At 44.7% G+C, this 18,696-nt stretch overlaps 1 protein-coding gene across 1 annotated transcript in view; it reads left to right on the top strand.

The window, feature by feature from the left end:
- Positions 1-18,696, top strand: part of PPP1R14C (protein phosphatase 1 regulatory inhibitor subunit 14C) — a 292,882-nt gene that overhangs the window by 156,408 nt on the left and 117,778 nt on the right. The gene's annotated exons all lie outside the window — the stretch shown is intronic.

Here is an 18,696-nt window from a genome sequence, read left to right as displayed (position 1 = left end):
CATTGTTGTGCTGGAAGAAACAGATACAAAGATTATCACATACCTGAAGAATCTTGCTGGTGATTATGTAAAAAGAAATGCCACAAGCTGATGAAGTTCTGTACGGTCAAATTAAAGAACCCTTGAATCTCAAATTCAATCCAATCTGAATGTAGATTACGAAAGGGACATTTTCAGTCAAGAACAAAAAAGAGTTGGTGAAACCCTAGACTAATTTGTTGAAAGACTGGATACGCTCATCCAAAACTGCAGACTCAATTAATTTAACGATCAAGAAGCAATATGTCTCCGTTATTGACACATGCCAGTCAGATTCATTCAGATGACAAATGCAGAGAGAAACTCCTAACCTGGAGCAAGTTCTCATGGCTGCCTGAGCTGAAGAGCATGCTGATCGACAAGCTGTTGACATGGAGGCCAGAGATGCCCAAAGTGGGTCAGTAAGGAATATGAGCAGGCAGAAGCACAAAGTTGAAGGGCACAGGTTGATGTCTCCATGTAAAAAGAAGTTGGGTTTTAGATGTGGATTATCATTTCCATACGAAGGTAAATCATCCACCATTGAACAGATATGCAAAGGCTGTGGTGAAGAGAACCATTTTGTAATGGTTTGCAAGGCGAAGGAAAATGTAGGTGTCATGGTGAGAAGACCAAATGCCCAACCTAACATTCCACACTCTCTATGCACACCCACAAGCCCAAGCAACAGCATCATTTGAGGCAAATCAACACCAAATGTAGATGATGGTCATCTAAATCATCGTCAAAGTTTCAGTATCAAGTGAAAGTGAAGTTGAGGATTGTGCAATGTCAAAGTTTACCTCAGAAAAATGTGCACATGGTGGACTGGCCACGTGTGAAGAAAAATACCAGTCAAAGAAAAGTTTATAAGAAAAAGCATCCAAGTCAATCTGATATTGTCTGAAGATTACACTGAAGATAAATGGTTATTTATCATCTTTCATCATTGACAGTGAAGTGTTGATAAACATTATGCCTGAGTAGAAATATAATAAACTATCTTCATTGCCACGAGTGATGCCATTGAAAACACATGGGCTGCATCAACACTCTTGAAAAGTAGAGGTTCATTCGCAGCAAATATGAAACGCAAGAAACCAAAGTTACAAGTGCCCATTCACATACTTCAAGGTATAGCGTCACATACCTGTTTACCCAGTTTCTGTACAACTGCTGATGTGGGACTGATCTCTGTGAACTGCAATACGAATGCTCATGAAGTAGTAAGTCGGTTCCCTTCCTTGATTCATGGATCATGAAAACGTAAGACTATGGAAGTACAATTACATATTAATGAGGATGTCCGTCCTGTTGCTCCTAGAAGCAGAAACATTGCATTTCATTTACAAGAATCTGTTGAAAAGGAACTCAAATCATTATGTAAACATGATATCATTAAGTGCTCTACTGGTCCGATGCCAAGGGTTTCTCCCATAATGGTAGTGCCCACAATGGACAGCGAAGGAGCTGTACACATTAGTGTGGATAAGCATCAAGCGAACAAGTCAATGGAGACTTAAGAATTTTCAGTTCTGTTAAGGACACAGAGGTGATGATTATGCTATCTTCCTTTACTGTTAAATCACAGTAGCCAATCAACACTTAATAAGATCAAAAACTACATTTTCCATGAACAACTGTAGTCCACACCTTGACCAATCCCCTATTGGCCCCTCTCTACATATGTCCCTGCTAACGCAGTCCTTCCTCTTTCTTTGCGAATCAGAAAACATTTTACAGGAATCTCCAACCCTACTGGAACCATCGCGCAGTGCAGAAAACTCCAGATGCAGAACTCTACTCTGACTTCTTGTTCGGAGCCTGATGCTTCATGCGACATTGGGCGTGCCTTTATTTATTGTCCGAACCTAGAAACAAAGAAGCATACTAAGAACATTGTATTTGATAATCATAAAATCCAACAAGTGGGCATTAGAACTTTTATTATTCTGACTGAACTTAACATCATCATAACATTATGCATATTCATATGATACAACTGGATAGGATAATCCTCGCCCCAGTGTCCTTAATAGAAATGATATTTCTTGACACAACAGCTAGAAAATATTTTAATTTATGACTGGACCGGAGGCTTCGGATAATGTTAGTTTAAAGCTTGATCAACCACTGCAGAAGCTACATCGACAATAGACTTATGATAAAATACCTTCAAGGTAGAATCTGAAGACCAGTCTGCTGCAGCCATGATGTCTTCTAGATGAGAGCCTAGGCAAAAAGCTTTGGAGGCCCTGGCACCCCTAACAGAATGTACCCCAAATTTAGTAATGTCAATCCCAGACTCCCCAAGGATCCACTTAACCCATCTTGCCAAAGTACCCGAAGACACCGGTTTGTATGGATTTTGTAATGATATTAACTATTGACCCATGGGTGTCTCTATGAAATTCTCTGGTCAGAGGCTTGTAAGCTTTCAAGCATTGAACTACACACAACTTTGCACAATGAGGAAATGCTGGGTAAGAAATGCAGTGTGAATCTGTTTTAGTACTTCTGGAAATAGAAAGAGAACCAGAAAGAGTAAATACTCTACCTGATAAATCCAGAGCTCTGACATCTGAAACACACCTGCAGGATACGAGGCATAAAAGAAGGGGGCAGCTTTTCTGATAATTGTTTACGAGATAAGTCATCATTACAAGGCCATGCCCGTAAGAAGCGTAAAACATTTACATCTCAAAAATTTGAATATCTGGGTTGAGGTGGATGCACCATCCTAATACCTATATGAAGCTTACAAACTAGAGGGTGTTACCCTACCGGTTCACCGTGACCCGCAGAAATCGCAGACCTGAAACTATTAACAGTTCAGTATGGCAATCCTTGCTACGCCAGCTCAGAAAGAAAATTAACTATCATGTTAATGGTTGTCCCCAAGGGATCAACACACCGTACTCGACACCAACCAGCCCATCTCTTCCGTGCAGACTCAAATCGCTCATGAGTGGAAGGGGCCCAAGATTGGGATAAGAAGAACATAGCATCTTCCAAAACTCCAGGCACTTTCCAACGTCGCCTGAAAGTCTCCAAGCCATGAGGGACAAGTGTCTGGATATTACCAGTGGATGAGGAAGGCCCAGTGGATCCAAAAGAGCGACTAGACAACAACACCCACAAGAGCAAAGAACTCTTCAACATCGTCAAAGAGCTCTCCAACCCCAACGCCAGCTCCAACGTCTTCACACCATCACAAGAACTCTGCAACTCCCTCACTACATTCTTCCACCGTAAGATCGTAGACCTACACGACAGCTTCGGACCCCAGACCCCGCACCCCACCACCGAACCTACTGCCCCCACCAGCACTACCCTCAACGCCTGGACCCCCATCAGCTCAGAAGAGACCAGAAGCATCATGAACACCAACCTCTCCGGCTCCCCATCGGACCCTTGCCCCCATCACATCTTCAACAAAGCCGACTCCGTCATCGCCCCCCATCTCCAGAACATCATCAACCGATTGTTCTCTTCAGCCATCTTCCCGAGAGCTGGAAACTCGCAGAAGCCAACGCCCTCCTGAAAATACCCACGGCTGACCCAAACGACCTGAAGAACTTCCGCCCCATCTCCCTTCCCGGCCAAGGTCATTGAGAAGACCGTCAACAAGCAGCTGACTGCTTTTCTGGAAGCTAACAACTCGCTCAACCCTTCCCAATCTGGATTTCGGGCCAACCACAGCACAGAAACCACCCTCATCGCAGTCACCGACGACATCAGAACCCTGATGGACAACGAAGAAACATCTGCCCTCATCCTCCTGGACCTCTCGGCTGCCTTCGACACAGTGTGCCATCGCACCCTAACATCCCGCCTCCGCACCACTGGTATCCTTGGACAGGCCCTTGACTGGATCATCTCGTTCCGCTCCAACAGAACACAGAGAGTCCTCCTTCCTCCCTTCCGCTCAGAACCCACTGAGATCATCTGCGGCGTACCCCAAGGTTCCTCGCTCAGCCCAACCCTCTTCAATATCTACATGAGCCCGCTCGCCGCCATCGCACGCAAACATACATCAACATCATCTCCTACGCCGACGACCCACAGCTGATACTCACTCACCAAAGACCCAACAACCGCCAAAACCAACCTACAGGAAGGAATGCAAGACGTCGCAGAATGGATGAAGCTCAGCCGCCAAAAACTGAACTCAGACAAAACAGAGGTCCTCATCCTCGGACAATCCCCGTCCGCCTGGGACGACTCCTGGTGGCCCACGGCTCTGGGCCCCGCACCAACCCCCTCGAACCACGCACGCAACCTCTGATTCATCCTGGACCCCCTCCTCACAATGACCAAGCAAGTCCACGCCGTCTCCTCATCTTGCTTCAACACCCTACGCATGCTCCGAAAAATCTTCAGATGGATCCCCGCCGAAACCAGAAAGAGTTACCCACGCCCTCGTCACAAGCCGTCTGGACTACGGAAACACCCTCTACGCAGATACCACCGCAAAGCTTCAGAAACGTCTACAACGTGTACAGAACGCCTCTGCACGCCTCATCCTTGACATCCCTCGCCACAGCGACATATCCGCCCACCTGAGACACCTACACTGGCTCCCCGTCAACAAGAGGATCACCTTCAGGCTCCTCACCCACGCACACAAAGCACTCCACAACCTGGGCCCTGAATACCTCAACAGACGCCTCTCATTCTACACAACCTCCCGTCAGCTCCACTCAGCTAGCCTCGCCCTCGCCACCGTACCACGCATCCGCAGAACCACTGCCGGAGGAAGATCATTCACCTACCTGGCAGACAAAGCATGGAACTCCCTACCTGCACACCTAAGAACTACCCAGGACCTCCTCACCTTCAGGAAGCGCCTCAAGACCTGGCTCTTCGAGCAGCAGTACCTTCCTAACCCCCCCCCCCCCCCCCCCCCCCCCCCAATCGCCTTGAGACCCTCACGGGTGAGTAGCTCGCTCTACAAATGCACTGATTGATTGATTGATTGATTGATTGATTGATTGATTGAAAAGTAGTGATGGATGAGATGATATCCGAACAGGAAGGACACATATTAGGGACATTGCACTGGGAACCAAGGCTGAGCTTTCCAAAGAGGGGTCACCATGACCAGTTCCGTCGATCTCCTCCGTACCTGAGAGAGTACCCTCTGAATCAATGCGAAAGGGGGAAAAGCTTAAAGAAGACCTTCTGGCCATGTCTGAAGGAATGCAACCGACCCCTTCGCCAGAGGATATGGTCTCCAGCTGTAAAACAATGGGAGCTGCGAGTTCAGGCGAGATGCAAAGAGGTTGATTAGACATGGACCCGATCACTGATTGATCCTGAGAAACACCTTGCGATCCAGCATCCAATCGCTGCCATCCCTCAAAGCGAGAGTTCCAATCTGCTATCATATTGGAGATATTCTGCTGTCACCTCTATGTGGTGTTGGAGGAGGAAGTCCCAGCATTCCTTTGCAATTTCTGCATGTACACAGGACCTGGTGCCCCCTAGTTGATTGATATAATGTACCACAGAAACGTTGTCCATATGAAGTAGAATGCAGCAGGTCGCTTTGCGGGGTGACAAAGACTGAATCGCAAATGCCCCTGCTAGGAGTTCCAGGCAATTGATGTGGAGCCTCTGCTCCTCCGTCAACCAACGACCCCCGGTCTCCACTGATCCACAACGCGCACTCCAACCCCATAGGCTGGCATCTGATTCTATCACCAACTCCAGTAAGGATGCAAATATGGCCTTGCCATTCCTCGCATCTATATGATTCAACCACCATGTTATCTCCGCTCAAACTTCGTCCGATAATGGAATCTGGTCTGAGTATTCTAGACCTCTGCAAAGGTTCAAGATCTTGAGACGCTGAAGGGCCCGATAATGCACGGGACCTGGAAAAATTGCTTGAATTGAGGATGCCAGCAGGCAGACTAGGCGAGCCAGCATCCTCAATGATATAGTTGGAGAGACAAGGGCTCTCCTCAACTCTTTCTTGATAGCTCTCCGTTTGGAGAGGGTAAGACTTAACTGAGCTACAATTGAAGCCACTCAGGAAAACTAGAATTCTATAAGAGTGAAAAGGGGACAGGTTGAATTTGTCTAAATTGATCAGGAACCCCAAGTCCTGAAGGAGTTGGACAGCCCAGTACAGATGTAACTGAACGACTTCCTCGCTTTACGCCATAATTAGAACATCGTCTGAATAAATGATTAGGCTACCCCTTTTTCTCTGAGGGCCTGCATCGCTGGACGTAAAAGTTTGGTAAAACACCAAGGGGCTGATAAAAGGCCAAATGGGAGGACGGTAAACTCCAACCATTGGTCTCTCCAGCGACGAGATCTCGTAAAAGATGGATACCCTCCATCTTGAAGTGATGATGTACTATCCAAGAGTTGAAAGATTTGAGGTTGAGAGCCAGATGTAAGCAACCCCCTTTCTTTATTACTAGGAAAATCGTGTAACAAAACCCTCTGGATGAAGGGACTTCTGTACAATTGCCTGTTTGTGGAGCAGAGAGGCTATCTCTTTGTCTATAAAATTGTTCTCTGCTTGGGAAAAATGTAGGAGACGAGGAGAAGCCATCTTATGAGGAGTGGAGTAGAACTCTAGTCTCTAACCTCGAACTGTCTGAAGGACCCATGGGTCCTGAGAAATACTTTCCCATGCGGTGACATGCCATTGTATCCTCCCCCCCACCCCCCCTAGAATCACTTCTGAAAATGGGATTACTCTCGCCTGTTGCCTGGGCATCCGCGCCTTGGAGATCTTTGGGTTGCCTCCTCTAACTTAGTGCACGGCCTCTTCACTATCTGGTGAGGAAGATTGATAGCTGCCCCGGCCTCTGGGATACCCACTAGAGGCCTGGAATGTTTCATGGCCTGGCGCTCGAGCTCTATAGCATCAAGCCCTGGCAAAAAGGCCTCCACTGAACATTTTCTTCATGGACGTTTGCGCTTTATCCAAGGCTGAAAATGTGGCGACATATTTCCCTAAATCTTTCACAAACTTTTTGCCGAATAGTAGGCTGTTCGCCAAAGAGCCAGCTTCTACCGAGGTCAATTCCGCTAACTTTGAATCAATCTGCATGAGGAAAGACTTTCGCCTTTCTGAGGACATTGCGCAGTTGGTGTTGCCTAATGTACAAATAGCTCTCTGAGCCCATTCCAGAACCGTCTTTGGGTCTAAAGGAGTGATGGACTCTTTTGCTTGAACCCCCAGTTCAAGAATCTTTGTGAGTGGTCCTGCGATGTCTAAAAGCTTGTCTTGGCACCCCCTTCCAAGCTCTGTCAAGGCCTTTCTTAGGGTCTTTTGCGAATTTCTTTAAAAAAGTGGCCATACTAGGATCAAGCTCAGGGGTGTCAGCCAAATTACCTAGAAGAGCAGGCCGAGGACACTCAGAGCGCAGAGAACTGCGTATGTCTTTATCAAACCCCTTGCGCAATCTGTCTTGCACATAATGGGCAACTTCTGGACAGGGAACCCATTCAGTAGAACCGGGGTGAAAGATATCATCCAGGTCAAAGCATAGATTTTTTTAATGCTGGAAACTTCAGTATGGTGCGTTATCTTCCTGCGTTTAGCAGGTTTGGGATCTGCACGCTCTTTATCGGATTCCAATTAATCCGAAAAGGAAGATTCACGGGCTTGTGAAGATGGTAAAGAGAAAGATCCACAGGAGTCCAGGTTAGAATAGTGCCCATATTCGTGACCTTTGAGAACAGAAGCCGCCATGTGCTGCAATATTTTGGCGGACAAAGCATGACTCCTAGGAAAACTCTGAGAAGCACCACATCTGGTATCCGGTCATCTCTGATTTCATTCTCCGAGGGGGGTCTCCCCAAGAGCTCATGCTGCGCAAAACACATAAGGGGCCGAGCAAATGGCTTCAAAGCCTTTATGAGGGCCTTATTAACTGAATGTTGGATGTGATGTCCCAGGGCCTCAACCAATCTCTCCTCCATTTGTTTTCCCATAGGCACTTCAGTAGTGTCCTGCTAGTAGTCTTCCTCTGCAGCGTAGTACGCCTTAGTCAGAGGGAAAAAGGAGTTCTAAGGGGGGATATGCCCAGCAGGTATTTAAATCTTGTATAAGATATCTTTATTTGGTTGCCAAAAAATGGTATAACCAAGTCAGCCAATAATTGAAAGTGGAGGGAGCACCTGCTAATCCCCTAGGCCAAATCTGAATGGTAATACTCCCCGTTGAGTGTTCTGTAGGCTGCTGATCTTAATAAATATGCCAGATATGTAAATGCGCTCTACGTGCTGCTGCAGATCGATCCAACACTGTACGAGTGCCTGAAACGGTCCGCACGCATGCGCTCGTCTGTTAAAAATAGAGGACGGACTTTGTCCTACTGGCTCTCCCTGACCGAGGGGGACCCAGCCAGGCGAGACATCAAAGGGGAAAAAACCCTTAAGTTTAAGCGCCCCGTCGGGCGTTCCAAAAGGAGTGACAGTCCACTAGTGGTGAAGCGGAAGAAATGAGAAATGGAATGTAGAGTGCCAACAGGCACCGCATGTGCCATCTGCCCACAGAAAGAGGATGAGATCCTGTAACGAGCGCTTCGGTCAGCCAAGCTCCCACTCCACGCTGACAAATCAATGTAAAACGTATACCATGTAATCATCACAAACCCATAATGAAAGTGAAATGTCTACTTATCTGAGCTGTGAGCAGTAAAGAAAGAAGAAGGACTGTGTTAACAGGGACATATATACAGAGGGACCGATAGGGGATTGGTCAATGTGTGGACTACAGTTGTTCATGGGAAATGTAGTTTTTGATCTGAATAAGTGTTGATTGGCTGCTGTGATTTAACAGTAAAGAAAGAAATAGCATAATCCAAAGCCTCCGGTACGGCCATAGAATTGCAGGTGCATTAGTCTTTTCTACACATGTTGGTCTTTTTTTTTTTATATACAAGAGGCTAAGTTTCAGTGTGTCATTAGCTGCTGAGATTTTTCTAGATGTTATTAGACGTATGATACAGACCGTTGTGAATGCTTTCAACAATAGCGATGACATATCCGTTTTCAGAGCTACACAGAAGAAGCACAATAAAGCTCTCAGGCAAGTCTGCTGTTTACTTGCTGATGCAGGTTTAAAGCTAAGTGATGAGAACTGTGAATTCAATAAAACAAAGCTAAAGTTCTTTGGCCATATCTTTTCTCATGGGGGCAGGACACCAGATCCAGCTAAAGTACAAGTGTTGTCAACTGCCAGTCCTCCACAAAATGTTTCCACGTTACGCTCATTCCTTGGCATGGCCAATGTTAGAAATGGAGTACCTGGTTGGACAGGGTATGCACCTAAGCCAGACAGGGCCCACAACTCTAGTCAGGGCAAGTCAGATACACTACTTGTGTTAACCTCTGCTCATCCTCTGGTAGCTTGGCGCAGAGCAGTCAGGCTTAACTAAGAAGGAAAAGTGTAAAGTATTTGGGCAGTCCCCACACACAGGAATGCAACGCAGCCATGACAAGAAAGATCCCACACAGTGGTAGAAAAATAGATAATCTTGATCTACTCAAAATCTGATAAAAATGACAAAAATCCAATTATCAGAACGTAAAATAATCAGAAGCAGGGTTTTTAGCACATGCACGTGACTGGAGCGATACGCGAAGTCCCGAAATGTGGATGTGCTCTGTTCCAGGTGATTATGGTAGTCATCTGGTCACATGTCAAGCGAGCAGCTGGAACTGGTGTTCTTGAGGATGCTCAGGTCCCCTCCCCACGAGGAGAGATGCTGCTGCGGGCCACGATCGTGGGGAGATGGCAGAGTTGTTGGCCTCTTTTGGGCGAACTTTGCTTTGGACCCACCAGACTAGGTAAGATGTGGGTGGCAGTGGTGTAGCTTCGGAGGAGGAGGGGTTCTCCGACTAGAGCAGGAGCAACTTCTCTGATGGAGGCAGGCCCTAGCGGAGCCCAAGTTCAGGGAGCACTCTCAACGGCTGGGCCGTGCAGATCCGGGGTGCATGCAGGCTCTGGGGCGCAGCGGCTTCGGCTGCAACCACAGGTCCTCATCGTCAAGCCTGGAGTCACTGGGAAGCAGGTACCACGCACAGCGTTGTCCTCGAGCAGAACTGACCGGTGAGGATCTTGCCAGTGTGGTGCCAGCGGTCTTGTCCCTGCAAGGGGCCACATTGGAAATGGGTTTCCTGCTGTGAACGATGACTCCTGAGGCAGGGAAACCTGGTGTGATTACACCAATCTGGGTGCGAGCTGCAGTGGTCCAGGGTGAAGACTGGTCACAGCTGGCAACCAGCTAAGTGCAGCCTGTTGGGAAGCAGGGCGCCAGCAAGGCTGTGGAGATACTCTGGAGTTGCTTTGATGGTTGTTATGCGGGGCAGAGGTCAACAGGCAGCAGGGCAGCAGTTCCTGGGAACAGTCGGCACAGTACAGTGGCAATCGCTTGGCTCAGCAGCCTTTACTGCAGGCAGAAGAGGTTCTTCCTACTCCAGAAGTGATCTGGTGAGTGGTTCAGGAGGCCCACTACGTAAACAGGAAAGTGCCTTTGATGTGGGGGGTGACTGCAAAGCAATTCTTGTGAAATGCACAGGTCCCTCTTTCAGGTCAGTCTCTGCTCCAGACAGCCAGTGGCAGGTAATCAGCCCTTTTGTGTTGTCCCCAGTCCTTACCCTTTGAGATGTAAGTGTGAGTCCCTCCCAACCTCCTTCCCAGGAAGATCCATCAGTATGCGGATGTAACTGAGTATCCTGTGATGTGGGTGTCTGAAGGGAATACACAAGGGGAACTGCCACCTAGCCCAAGCCAGATGCGTATTAGAGGTAGGCTATAGACACACAGGGCAGAGACTGCAGAGAAATGTCCACTTTCTAAAAGTGTCCTTTCTACAATAGTAATAATAAATCTGACTTTACCATTAAGGAGGATGTATTATTAAAATGCCAATGGTACTAAACATGATGCAGCTACTCCTCTCAGATCAGGATATTCTAAGGAATTCCCAATGCTGGCCTGTGAGAAGGGCAGGCCTCATAAAAATAAATAATTACTTATAGGCATTTTTCATTACTCGGGCATGAAAAACATAAAGGTACATGTCCTGCCTTATGCTTACATGGCACCCTACTCTATTGGCTACCTAGGGGCCTATCTCTTAGGGGTGAGTTAGGGGTAGCTTTGGGCTTGGCAAGGGGTTTTAGATGCAAAGTCAGGGTGTCAGTGAGACAGCACCCAAAGGCTCTGCAGTGGCAGACCTGAGACAAGTTTGCAGGGCTACTGGAGTGGGTGGCACAATCAGTGCTGCAGGCCTTATTTGTAGCAGTTAATTTACAGGCCAGGGGTATTTGATGCACCACTCTACCAGAGACTTACAGGTAAATTAAATATGCCAGTTGTGGATTCACCAGTGTTAACATGTTTTAAGGGCAGAAGCACATGCACTTTAGCACTGATTAGCAGTGGTAAAGTGCTCAGAGTCCTAAGGCCAACAAAAAGCTACAGCGTCAAAATAAAGGCAAAAAAGTCTGGGGTAAGGCCACCCTAAGGATGCCAGGCCTAACAGCCAATTATTTTTCAGACTTTGTCACCATTGTGAGTGCTCCATTGAGAGAGTTGGTGAAAAAGAATGTTTCATTTCACTGGTCACATGAATGCAAGCAGAGTTTTAAGAGAATCAAATAAGCTATTTAAAATGCTACAGAAATGGCACATTTTGATGCAAAGTTAAACACAGAAGGTGTTATTGACTCTAGCCCGGTCAGGTTCGGCACAGTCCTTGCACAGCACAAGATACCCACATGCTCGAAGACATAGTGTGGCGTATGCAAGCAAAAGCTTGTTCCAACCTGACGAAAAAAGTTTAGCAGTGGCGTGTGCTTGCGAACATTTCCATGTGTTCCTATACAGAAAACCTTTCATGCTTCTGACAGATGATCAAGTACTGCTGATCATCTTTGGCAATCCAAAGGCCAAGACGCCTCCGTGCAATGAACAATGGGGTCTATGAATATAAGGTTACACCTAAACAATTGTGCATTATCCAGGAAAAGATCAAAACCCTGCAGACTACTTCTTCAGAGTGGCTACACAGCATCAAGGTACCCCATCTAATACAGCTGAGGCCTATATAAACTTCTTTGTGAAATCAAACACACCAGCTGCCATTTTGTTGGAACAAATTGTGACGCCCATGATTCAAGATAGTGACATGTTAAAACTTAGACACATCAGTCATGGAACCGATATACTCGACCTCTTACCAGTAACAGTGAATACCGGAAGTTTAATAATGTCAAAGATTAACTGTCTGTGGCACAAGAAGGCGTTATCCTTAGAGGTTCGATAATTGTCATTCCAGAGAGTCTGCGACAACAGATGATTGAAGTAGTCCATAAAGGCCATTGTGGAATCTGTGCCACAAAACTATTTCTGAGATAGTCTGGTTTCCTCATCTCGATTAAAGAGTTGAAAGAGAGTTGTAGACTTGTCATTTATGCAACTTCCTGTCATAAAAAACGACAACACCCTTAAAATGTCAGAGTTGCGCAAGCATGCATGGGAAAGAATTACTGTTGACTTTTTTGGTTCACTTGACAAGGGACATCACCTGATGGTGATGATGGATGAATACGCCATCTTTCCATTAATAGAAGATCTCTCATCTACACTCAGGAAAGTGTCATTGAGAGATTAGATGGCATTTTCGCAACATGGGACATTCCTGTAATTTTAAAATCTGACTATGGCCCACCTTTCAATCACCGAGAATTCAGAAACTTGCTCAGTCTGCTTAATATGAAGCATCGAAAGAGCACACCTCTTTGGCCACAGGCTAATGGCCTTGTCGAGCATTTCATAAGTACATTAAAGAAAGCTGCTCAGTGTGCTACATTTGAAAAGCTTGACCTCACGACTGTCTTGAATACTACTCTATGAGCTTGCCGTTCAACTCCACACTCTACTACAGGTCAAAGCCTTGCAACATTGATGTTTGGGAGAGCAGTGACATCCAAGTTACCTCAGTGGACCAAACCAAGTTCAATAACTGATAAAGAGATTCATATAAAAGACTTGGATCGTAAAATGAAGGCTTATGCTGACAATAGACGACATTCAAAATACATTGTTTTTACAAGAGGAGTTCAAGTGCATGTCTGTCAGCCAAGAAAACATAAATCTGATGCTCCATTTGATGCCAAGTCTTTCCAGGTTTTAATAAACAAAAGACACATGTTGACTGTCCAACATCCTGGAAAATCCTTTACATGAGATACCTCTCATTTCAGATGTGTGGCTCATCGCTCATCAGATACGGATGTTAACACAGGGACTGGTTCAGAAAAGACAATTGGGAAAACTACAGACTGCTGTTGCTCTTACATCACCACCGCAGATCATGAACAATCCTATTGCCGATTCCCAGTTTCCAAAGACATGATCATGACAAGTCATCAAAGCACCCAAAATGCTTATTGAAGAGTTCTGATTGTGCATATGTTTGTAAATATATATATATTTTTTTAATTTAACGGAGGGGAGATGTAGTGTTTTGTGAGTATGAATGACAGAACCCTTTTGGCTCCTGAAAGACTCCGTAGAGTAATGACTGGAGTGTTAGAACGCGGTGAAGTGAATGCCGGTCTAGAATGATTGTGGTTATACACAGACAAAGACATATAAAACATAGTTCAGTGTGTTGCGTATTCATTGGTAGGTACGCAGGCTGGGAAAGACACTACAATGGCCTAGTTTCCAACCTTTTGTTGACGTAGCAAATGAGTGGACAATAAAAAATTAGGTGATTTTGAGGGATGAGAAGTTGATTTCCCCCATCCCGTATCTGGAGACAATTGATTGAGTGCTCATTAAGGACATTTGGGTGCCATCATGACTGTTTTATGGTGGTCGTCAATGGATAAGGAAATTGATGCCACTGCAAAAGGGTTGTATGGTGTGTAGCACTTCAGAGAAAAATACTAAGACCCAAAATGCTGACTTTACCACCCCGACTATGGAATATAGTTGGTATTGACTTGGTCGGTCCCTTCCAGTCTTTGTCACCGTCTCATCGTTATGCGTTTGTACTAATAGATTACTCTTCAGGTGGCCTGAAGTGCTTTATTTCAAAACCTAAGGTATTGAGAGCAGTTGAGTTTTTGAGGGATGTGCTCACAAGGGTAGGTTTTCTGGAGTTCCTGATCTCCAACAACGGGGTCCAGTTTGTTGAAAATTAAATGGAGACATTTTTGCCTGAATTGGGTATAAAACATTTTAACAGTTCACTCTTCACCATACTTAAACCAACAAATTGATTGAATGCCTGAAAAAAGTTTAAATGACTGTTTTTTGTGCAAAAAGAAATATCTATGGCATTGTTGAATCGGTCAAATCTATGTAATGGCAATATCACACAACACCTCATGCTACTACAAAAGTATGTCCATTTGAATAGTTACAAGAACGTAAACCCACTTCAGTGATGTTTCCAGGGTGGATGGCCAGGTGGTACAAGAAATGTATTGTGAAGTTGAGTTTAAATGATAAGGTATGTAAGCAAGTGAGTGTATCACAAAAGAATCAAAGAAAAGTATGATTCCAGGAAAAGTTTCAAACAAATTGTGTTTTCAGTGGGAAATATGGTATGTATTAAAAAAAAAAAAAAAAAAAATACAACAGGTTTTGTTTGGAAAGCTTAACTGATGTTTGTTGATCTGGTTAGAGTAGAGGAGGTTTGTGGCAGTGCAGTAAAGTTCAAGGAGGACATCGGTGGAGTGTTTACAGGGTCATTAAGGCTTCTTCTTTGGATGTGGGTGAAACTGCTGGGTATTAATCTACTGCTGGGTCTCAGTCTTCTTCATCATTTTGTGAAAGTTGTCCTCTTTTATTCTCTGGAAACACGTAATGTGGATCATCTCCTACCATCAATTTACCAATGAGGTTTGGATAATCTTTTGTCTATCCTCTGCATTGTGTATATTGTGGTTTAATTAGATTCTAAAGATTTAAAAGTTTCACTTAAATAATTGCATATAGTCTCTGGTTGCAAAGGTGTTATACTAGTTTTATTTTTTTAATCTGCTGTGAGTTTTTCATTCGTTTTTTAAAATTTATATTTTCCTTTTGTTTGTGTTGTGTTTTTTAAATTGTATTATTTTCTTTTATGACAAAGGAGATAATGTGGTATCTTAGTGTAGAACGTTCTTTGCAGAGCTGTATTGTGATGTAATTGGGCTGAAGCTTTTAAGGGAGGGTTAGAAGGGCAGTTGGTGTTTGCCACTGGAGGAGTCAGTGCTGGCTTTCTCTTGTTGAAGAATAAAACATATATTTTTTTTTAAATCGTACCTGTTTCATGTGTTAAGATTACCATATGCCCAACTCAAATACCAACCACAATTCTTGTCCGAGTGAACCCTTAAAGTCACTAAATTAACATGAGCTCAACCCCTGGTAGATGTGTCACATAGCTCACAGGCCTAACTTGCAGCTAATGTGTAAAGTATTTCTGCATTACTCAAACAGTAACAAAGTCAAAACACAACACAAGAAAAATCCCAAACCAATTTAGAAAAATAGAGTAAAGTTTAATAAATAAAATTATACCAAAAGAACAAAAATCCAGTTAGTAGATATATATTTATGCATTTTCTTTGTAAGTTTAAGGTTCAAAATAGTGCCAAAAAGTATTAAGCGTCATTTGCAGGCATATGGGTAAACTTAACTGGAACAAGGGTAAGGTTTAGGGCCAACAGCAGTGGAGCACAGGTGGGATACGGGCACCAGGTTAATCGCGGTAAAACGTTTTACCTTCAGAAATAGGCTCTGGAATGGAAGTCAAAAATTCTCAGCGGGCCAATGCAGCAGTTTGTGGCTGAAGAAGGCTTCACATGATCAGTTAGACACTGGATGTGGTTTCAGTGAAGCCTTTAACTTTTGGAAGGACAGCTGAGTGGGAGAAATTTGAATTTGATTTCCGGAGAAGGTCCCTGCCTGTCTGGTACTTTTTGCGTCATGGTATAACGAAGATTTCTTCCTCCGGACTTCATCAGCTTGAATTCTTTCAGTGGGGGCAAAGCTGCAGGCTGTTGCTGAAGAGTGCTTCACTAAGCCGAATACCATCTGCGCCAGGTCCCACTAGATCTAATTGGTTGCTGTGGCGAAGAACTTAATGGGAGCAACCCGAATGTTTGGACCAGTGGCAACACACAATTTGTGGAATAACTTGGCAGGCTAGTCTAAGTTCCCCACCTGTTCTCAGAGCAAAAAGTTGGCAAACATTTTTCCAACTTCTAGGTTTGATGAAAATTTGAGCATGACATTTGACATTGCCCAAGGTTCTAGGATCTTGGGGACAGCACTTGGGGATCCAGACACACTCCAGCAGAGGCTACCATCATGGTTCAGAGGAGGTCCAACTGGAACTGGTCAGCTGGAAATGCAGGACAATACATCTTGAAGCTTGTTATGTCCCTCTAGCCCAAACAGGCCAGCCTTATGATTCTTGGAGCCCACTTATTTGTCCTGGGTAATAGAGGTGGCAGGTGCAGTCTTCAAAGCTCTTCCAGGTTAGAGACCGCATGTCCAGCCCTCTTTTGTTCTTCCACAGGTCCAGAAATGACCTCAGTAAGGTCCTTGGGGAGCATATGTATGCCCAGTGCTAGCCTGTGGTGGGGAATTGCCTGGCCAGTTTCTAACCATTGGGGTAAAAGCTCCCAGGGGTGAAAAAGAAATACTCACTTTTGCAGCACATCCTGTTGGTTGTGCTGCAGGCAATACCACAGTGTCCACCTTTCCCAAAACCAACATGGCAGAACCTTTCTTCCTCTGTGCAGTGCTCATGTACCCACCCTAGCAATGTGGACAGGGAAATTAGCAAAATCTTCTCTGTGATCGTTAACTGATTCTGAGGGCAGCTTCTCTCCCACTAGCCCTGGTGTCTGAGTGGCTGGGGGTTCATGGGGTTGTACAAAGGAAGGAGCATGCCAAGATGTTAGCTGCATCTGTCTGTGACCGGTACGGCCCTAGTGAACTTATGTTGCTGGGCAAAGCCTAGATGGTCAGCCTGCCAGGGAAATAGAACGCCTCCCCATACCCAAGGGCTTCGTCTCCGCTCTGGGTGCAAGTTCTCTCCTCATTAAGGGGACTGTTCGGCTCCTGTGTGACAGTTGGAAGCTCATGCAAATGGCCTTGAGGCTTTAGGCAGGCAACTTGTTAGAAGTACAGGTTCTAAAATACGTATTGCAAATCTAAATTTAACATTGAATTGGGTAAGTAGTAAATATTTTGAAAAGTCCACAAGCAAATTATGTAGCTGTTTCCAAAGCAGAGATAGCAATAATAAATGTCGTATTGTATCCCAATGTTTTTGCTATTGAACAACTAACCCTGCTACAGTGAAAATAACCTTTTGTGCCTTTTCACTGTACGGACATGTTTAACTTTAGATTTTGAAACTTTTACATGTCTTTATCTTAAATACCTTGCAGCCTGCCTTAATGGGCAGTAAGGCCTTTTTTATGAGTGATTAATTACATTGTAAAGGAGTGTTTTGTCCTGTCAAAAGGATTTATTTTGGACAGTTGAATTTGCAGTTCAAACCTGCACAGCCAGGCTACTGGTGGAAGATCTGCAGACATATTTACCGTGCCGCTGTAGTGGATGGCACAATTGGTGCTGCTTTCACTGGTGACCTGTAACTTACAGGCCCTCTGTACGCTTTAGGCACTATTTACTAGGTAAATGTGCCAAACTATGCCAATTTCTTCTTGTTGAAAGTAGGAGCACAGGCACTTCATTGCTCGTTAGCAGGGGTGAAGGGCACAGAGTTTTACAGCCAGTAAAACGAGTCAAAGCAAAAATCTGGGCGCACATCATTCAGAAGATTGCCAATTTTGAACAGGGAGTACTTTGAGTGCTGATGTGCTTCTTGTGAAAGGGAAGAATGCTTTTACACATAGTGAAGTTAGCCAATGGCTGAAATGGGCTAACCCTTTGCCCCATGGTTTGTGCTGTAGTAGGCAGACGGAAAATAAAAGGACATAATTCTAGAACAATGGATGTGTTGGAGCGGAAATGTTAATTAAGAAATCATTAATGACTTATATGTGTGTTTACTAATGGAAAAGATGCATAGAGAAATTAATTGTAGAAAATAAAGTGCGCATTAAGGTTAGAGTCATATCTACTGACAGATTGACCAATTAGTGGGATGGAGGGGGAGACACTAATAAAAAGTCATGACAAGGGGCTAAGACTTCAGAATTTAGGCGAGTCTGGGAAGAATTTGATGGCGTCAGAAGACGCTGTTTGAGGTGCTGATATTGGGCTTATACTATGTGAGCCTGATCCGTAGCTGACTCTCTGATGACCTGAAGATGAAGACTGACTTGTTGCTGATCCATCCTGGATAGGTAGCTATCAAAATGTGACTAACAATTTTGTGCCTTTTCTTCTAGGTACCAACTGAGCTGTTTTTATAGAGATTTCGGTTTTAGGTAGAATTTTTCTAAATTAATGTTTTCTCTAAATTGTTTTCGCATGAAGACGCTAATGCTAATCTTGGTGAGGTAGGCTGTCAGGGGTGATGTTGACGGTGACAGATGACTGACAAATTAATTTGCTGAATTGCATTCTTAGGGCTGATATTCATAGCTTATGGTTTTGCATTTGTCACATATGCTTCCTTGGAGAAAATGTTTTTCTATTGATGGATTATTAAAGAT

Source organism: Pleurodeles waltl, chromosome 5, assembly GCF_031143425.1.
Source record: "Pleurodeles waltl isolate 20211129_DDA chromosome 5, aPleWal1.hap1.20221129, whole genome shotgun sequence".
Lineage (NCBI taxonomy): Eukaryota > Metazoa > Chordata > Amphibia > Caudata > Salamandridae > Pleurodeles > Pleurodeles waltl.
This window is presented reverse-complemented; position numbering and strand designations above follow the sequence as displayed.